Source organism: Suricata suricatta, chromosome 8, assembly GCF_006229205.1.
Source record: "Suricata suricatta isolate VVHF042 chromosome 8, meerkat_22Aug2017_6uvM2_HiC, whole genome shotgun sequence".
NCBI classification, from domain to species: Eukaryota; Metazoa; Chordata; class Mammalia; order Carnivora; family Herpestidae; genus Suricata; species Suricata suricatta.
The window spans coordinates 11,116,945-11,123,835 of NC_043707.1; the positions used below are offsets into that span (position 1 = coordinate 11,116,945).

General features: G+C 53.7%; 1 non-coding gene across 1 annotated transcript; it reads left to right on the plus strand.

Annotated features, from left to right (window-relative positions):
• Positions 1-132: 132 nt before the first annotated feature.
• Positions 133-204, plus strand: TRNAT-CGU. The gene has a single exon. It is a non-coding gene; the product is annotated as a tRNA-Thr (tRNA).
• Positions 205-6,891: the final 6,687 nt, after the last annotated feature.

The following is a 6,891-nucleotide window of genomic DNA, read 5'->3' on the forward strand; positions in this document are numbered from 1 at the left end:
TCGCTAGAGCCCCGCCCCGCCGGCCGCAGGGAGGGGGCGGGGCCGCGCGAGCGCGCGAGCGCTCGTGCCCGCGGGGCGAGCTCACGGGAGCGACGCCAGGATAGAGGCTCGCGGAGCCGGCATCCTAACGCAGGCGCGGTGGCCAAGTGGTAAGGCGTCGGTCTCGTAAACCGAAGATCACGGGTTCGAACCCCGTCCGTGCCTAGTCTTGGGCTTCTAGTAACGAGGAGACTTTTTAGGGGTGGGACCACTTTTCAAAAACTGGTGGCCAGAGAGACTATCTCCTGCGTACCCCGTCTAGAGCCTCCTCCCTGGGTGCAAATGGGCGCGGAGCGGGCCAACTGTTTTCACCCCGCGTGGCTCCAAGCTCTGCTGCCACCCGCGCTGGAGGTGAGCGTCTGGGTGGTCCGGCCTCCGCGAGTCGGCAAACTGCCCTTTCCGGACACTGCTCCCTGCGCACAGCGCCCCCTGCCGCCCCCGGAAACCGTGGCCCCGGGCAAAACCCTCACGGCTGCTGGCGCTCAACTCGAGAGCTTTTCCCCTGAACACGAAAGTCCAAGTTTATCCTCTCTAATGAGAGGACTGCCGTTGCCTGATGCCGGGCCCACACCCAGAAGCAGCTGCTGGCTGCCTTGCTATTTTTAAAAAGAAATCCGTTGCAGGCACTGCCTTAAGAAAGGGAATCCTGTGCAGACCTAGAGTCGTTCTGACGTGAAAACCTAACCCCGTCTGAGCCTCCATCTGCCCTGCTGTGAAATGGGTGTCTGGCCAGCTTGAGTGCTGCCAGGCGGACCGGCCGTGGAAGCGGCCCCGGTCAGCGGAGCGAGGGTCACAGGGAACCTGTTTTCTTTGCCTCGAGAAAGGGTGCGCCGCGGGGCTGCTCCAATGCATTTAACCGCGTGTGCCATGACCTCCACCCCCGGGGGGGGGGGGGGCCTCTGAAAACCAGCCTGACCCCCTCGGGGTAAACCCGGATCAGCCTGAGATTCCTAACTGAAGGGGACATTAATGGAGCTCCTGGTGTATGCGTGGGGGAGCTGGACTTTGGGGGTACCTCGGTCAACGAGCCAGATTGGGGTGGGCTCTCTCTGGAGAGAGGGAGGTTGGGGGCTGATGGGGGGCGAGAGCCCCCGACTTCCCAGCAGCTCTCACACCCGTCAGCCTTCATCAGCGACCCTTGGCTTGTTAAACACAGATGGCTGGTGGCCTGACTCCCTCCCACGTGGAGCTGATGCTGCCCGACCCCACCGAGAACCTCTCTTCACACTGGGGGGTCGCCTGAAAAGTTCTGGTTCTTGAGTGGGGCCTGAGACCTTGCGTTTCTAACATGTGCCTCGGGGATGCCGGTGTGGCTGGGTGCCGCCCTCCCCGACTGGACACAGGGTAGGAGGACCCACATCAAATTAACAGCCATCCAGTCGGGAGCCGTAGAAAGGACTCCTTCGCTTCTTATCCTGTGAACGCTCACATTGTTTAGATTTAATAGCAAATGATTGTATCACATGCATAATTTCCCCCCCAGAATCTCTTCAGAGCCCACAAACCCGAGAATAACCTATTAAGACAGAGGCAAGTTCGAATGAGCCAGAATTAAGACAGATAATGACTGAATGTTCTCTTCTCTCCACCGGAGCACCCATTCATTTCTTTTTAAGAAGTGTCACAGGGGCGCCTGGGTGGCTCAGTCACTGAGCATCAGACTTTGGCTTGGGTCATGATCTCAGTGGTTCACACGATTAAGCCCCGTGTCGGGTTCTGTGCTGACAGCTCAGAACCTGGAGGCTGCTTCAGATTCTGTGTCTCCTTTTCTCTCTGCCCCTCCCCTGTGCTCTCTGTCAAAAAAAAAAAAGTGTCACAAGGGACACGTAGGTTCTTCCCCATTAAACAAACAACAACACCACACTGCCCCCCACAGGTAGGCCAGTACCCACGGGAGGAAGTTACTGGTCCATACTCCTTTTCCTGTCCTTCCCTTCAAAGACTAAAGCCTCACTTCTAGGTGACATCACCCTAGGAAAGCACGCATTCTCATCTCCCACAAAACTGTCCCCACCCCCCTACACAGGGCAGCCTCAGATGATGAATGGGCTTCAGGAAAAGGCAATTTACATAATGTGCTGTGGGTACCATTTTCCAACACACACACACACACACACACACACACACATAATATCTAAGGGTATATATTTATATGTGGAGAAGTGCTTGCTATTTTTTTTGTTTGTAAGTTTTTTATTTATTTTGAGAGAGAGAGAGCACAAGCAGGGGAGGAACAGGGGAGAGAGAGGGAGAGACAGAGTCCTAAGCAGGCTTAGCACTATCAGCACAGAACGCAGTATGGGACTTGAACTCATGAACCGTGCGATCATGACCTGAGCTGAGATCAAGAGTCAAACCCTTAACTGACTGAGCCACCCAGGTGCCCCTGTGTTTTGTTTCTGGAAGATGACACGTGAATCTCAAAACCATCACCTCTTGGTGAAATCTGGGAGTAACAGGTTAGGCACCTGCTGCCAAATCAGACACTAGGGAGTTTGGGTCCTCTTTACACTCAAGTGGGGAAAGCTGACTATGAGTCTGAAGAAGCAAGCCATTTTATGTTGATTTAACCCACTTGTGCTCATGAATCCATAAGGCCAGGTTTGGATTCCTATAACTTGTCTGCACTTCTGAAAGCTTGGAGTCTGCTGTGTGTGTTCCATGAAGAATCGCTCTCTGGTCTGCTTTGGAGGCATAAAGGGAAGAGAAGAAGCCCCCTTCGCTGGGGTTGGGTGGAGAGGCAGGTGTAACGGAGCCAAGTTCTGTGAGAACATGACCTCTGGGGAGAAGGCGGGTCTGCCTAGGGAGCTCTGTAAGCACAGATCATGATAGTCAGTGGCAGAAAAAGGTGAAATAAGAAGTTTGAGCCCAAGAGGGAGTCCGGCAAGCTGGTGTTAGCTAGGAGGGGCTGTTTGTCAACAGAGGCTGCACGGGGAGGGAGCTTCAACAGTGCCACCATGTGGCAGCAGGGGGCAATGGCAGGGCGTGTATGGTCTCCGCTGGGGGAGTCTACCAGAACCTGGGGGGAGCCACAGACCCTCCACTTAACCTCTCTGGGCCTCAGTTTCTCCCATCCTAAAATTGGACTGACACACACTTGCTTCTCATCTGATGGACTCTTTCTGACGACAGCATTGTAAGCGTCCACCAACTGGGATGTGAAAGGGAGATTCGATCCGTTCATCTCCTGGCATCACGGGCAGCCATGAAAATCATGAAAGATGATTTGTGGAGCTGGAGATGAGGTTAGTGAGAAACGCTGTGTTCTGTTTTGGGGGGTTTGTTTCTGTTACTGAGGTACATTTGAGGTATAACCGATAAATAAACCGTGCGCATATTGACTGTATACAATTTGACGAGTTTGGACGTAGGCACACACCTGGGAAACCATCGGCACATTCAGGGTAATAGACATGCCGTCACTTCCAAGTTTCCTGTGTCCTTTTGCTCCTTTGTGTGTCTAAGAACACTTAACGTGAGGTCAGTCCCCTTCAGAGACTTGAACAACAGTCTCTACAGATCTCTAGGATTTGTCCATCTTGTATAACGATGACGCTAGTCATATGCTTATAAATAAGTACATCTATCCATACACATATAGATTTTTATGTTGGCTTCTCAGAATGTTCAAGAACATCCACACCCCTTGGGGAAGGCTCCACGTCCTGTTGTTAATCGTGAAGACCGGCAGGTGGGGTGAGGGGTATTACAGAGCGAATGACCAGTTTTTCTTTCCCCATCATCACGGCTTCAGGAAGAGAAGCTGTGTTACTTTTGGATACACTGTTTTTGCAGCAAAACCATCAAACTTAACAACGGGGGGGGGGGGGAAGAGAAAATATAAGAGTAAACAGATGTCAGGGCTCTGGAGGACACAGGCGTTCACACAGAGCTGGCCCTGCATTGATGAGAGGCCAAATCCGCAGTGAAAAAGCTCCCTCTTGGGGCACCTGGCGGGGGCTCAGTCAGTTAAGCATCTGACCTGGACTCGGGTCATGATCTCACGGTTTGTGAGTCCAAGCCCTGCGTCAGGCTCTGTGCTGATGGCTCAGAGCCTGGAGCCGGCTTTGGATTCTGCAGTTCCCTCTCTCTCTGCCCCTTCCTTACTCTGCTGTGTCTTTCTTTCTCTAAAATAAGTAACATTAAAAAAAGTAAAATCTCACTCTTGTCTTCCAAACTGACCCCCTCCACGGAGAGGCCTCCAGCCCCCTGCCCTGGCATGTCTCCCATCTGGAATGACGTCATGTCCTCTGCCAACCTCCATTAAAGAATAAAAAGAAAGCAGCGCTCTTAATCAGAGAGTGAGTGATTTGCAGCCATGCCTGAGTGGAGAACCACATTTCAAAACCAGAAGCGTTATTTCAGGCACGAGTAGCACTTAAAAGAAAATATTGTGGCAGCCCCTGGAGGCAGCAGACGCTGTTTGTGTCATATCAACTCGAGTTTTGCTTAGCCAATCCCCAGGCTGGCTCACAGGAACGCTGCCCGCCCCCAGTCTGCTCCCTCCCGTCCCTGCCTGGCCCTTCTAACCCAGGTCAGCAGAGCTGGGGTTTGCCTTATCCTGGGTAAAAAAAAAAAAAAAAGAACCCCTGAACTCCAGGCCTGGCGGGACGCAAAATCCCTAACAATTCTTGAAACACAACCAGATAAGAAACCCCATCCCTGTCTCTGAGCAGCGTTGGCGGACAGACTCTAACGACACCCTTCGCGATTTTGCTTTCTGCTGTTCACAGCCCGTGTCATCCCTTCTCCTTACGTGGGAGGACTCTGACCTGCTTCCAACCGACGGCACACAGCACAGGTGACGCGATGTCACTTCTCTGATTATGTTACATAAGACGGCAGCACCCATCTGGTGAGCAGACGCGGTCTGGCTGCCTCGGGCCACGCGTGGCCGCGCTGGGGAGATCCACACGGCGGGGAGTGGGACCCAGCCGACAGCAAGACATTGAAGCCCTCCGTCCGAAGGGCCATGAGGAACTGAATTCCATCAACAGCCATGTAGGCTTGGAAGTGAGTCCTGGGGCGCCTGGGCGGCTCCGTTGGTTTGCGCGTGTGTCTTAGGCTCAGGTCATAATCTCACAGTTCGTGGGTTCAAGCCCCGCGCTGGGCTCTCTGCTGTCTGTGCGGAGCCGGCATCAGATCCTCTGTCCTCCCTGTCTCTCTGTGCCCCTCCCCTGCCTGTGCTCTGTCTGAAAAATAAATAAAACTTTTTAAAAAGAGAAAAAAGTGAGTCCTTCCAGGCACCATGGGCTAGGAGGTCTGTATCTCACACAAACTGCCCCGCCCCCCACAATTCATACATTAAGCTCTAATCCCCACTGTGATGCATTAGGAGGTTAGGCCTTTTGAGGGGGGTAATCAGGGCAGGATGAGGTCCTGAGGGTGAGACCCTCAGGGTGGAATAAATGGGGTCCCTCGGGGGCTGTCGGTTAAGCATCCAACTTGATCTCACAGTTCGTGGGTTCGAGCCCTGCATCAGGCTCTGTGCTGACAGCTCAAGGCCTGGAGCCTGTCTTTGGATTCTGTGTCTCCCTCTCTCTCTGACCCTCCCCTCATCACACTGTCTCTCAAAAATAAAAGTTTAGAAAAAAAATGTTTATGCGTTGGGAATATGTGAACTTGCTCTCTCTCCACCATGTGAGGATGAGAAAGGCCGACCGCAGCCAGGAGATGGGCCCTCACCAGACACCGAACCTCCCAGCACCCTGACCTTGGACTTCCCAGCCTCCAGAAGCATGAGAGACAAAAGTGGATTGTTTAAGCACCCCCAGACCCCAGTCTGTGGTATCCCGTGACGGCGGCCCAAACCAATGAGGAGGACCCCGGCTGAGCACTGAGAGGAGAGCCCGGCCTGGGCCACGGCCTCGCAGACGACCTGGTGGAGCCCGCGCAGACGGGTAAACACCCGCAGCCTCAAGCTGCTGTAAGCGGTGGCAGTATCGTTACTGGAGGAATAGTTGGCCCAGGGAGAGCCCGGTGAGGGTCACGGAGACCTCGTTTCCATCAGGTCCCCACGAGGTCCACGGCGACATTTGCCCGTTGCCCGGCGGGTACCCTGGAACTCGTGCCGGCAACCGTATCCTCCCGCCTCTGTGCCAACTTACGCAATCTGAGCGACTTCAAACTGCACCGGTTTCTTACCTTTTTCCGTTTCCGCAGGTCAGAAGCCCAGGTGGGCTCTGGGTCTCGCACAAGTCTAAAGTCAAGGTGCTGCCCGGCTGGGCCATGATCAGAAGGCTCTAGATGCATCCACGCTGACTCAGGTTGGCGGCCACATTCAGTTCCTTGCACGGGTAGGACCGGGCTCCGGTTCCTTGGTGCCTCGAGGCCCCTCTGTGGCCCTTGCACGTGTGTCCTGACACCTGCACATTTCAGATCTTCCCTCACCTTGTGCATTTTCTCATGAAAGCTGAAGAAAGTTCTCGGCTTCGAAGGGCTCCTGGACTGAGATGGGGCCCACCTCAGTCTCAATAGACAATCCAGTCTAATCCTCCTATTTCCTCCTATTTAAAAGGCTATGACTTTAGGAGCACCTGGGGGGCTCGGTCAGTTAAGCGTCTGACTTCAGCTCAGGTCCTGATCTCTCAGTGAGTTCGAGCCCCGTGTCCGGCTCTGTGATGCCAGCCTGGAGCCTGCTTCGGATTCCGAGTCTCCCTCTCTCTCTGCCCCTCCCCCATGTAAACCATGTCTCTCTCTCTCCCTCCCTCTCTCTCTCTCTCTCTCTCAAATATAAATAAACATTAAATAAAAGCCTATGACATTAATTATATCTGCAAAGTCCGTTTTGCCACAAAACACCACATACTCATAGGTTCCAGGGATTAAAGTGTGAACCATTATTCTGCCTAC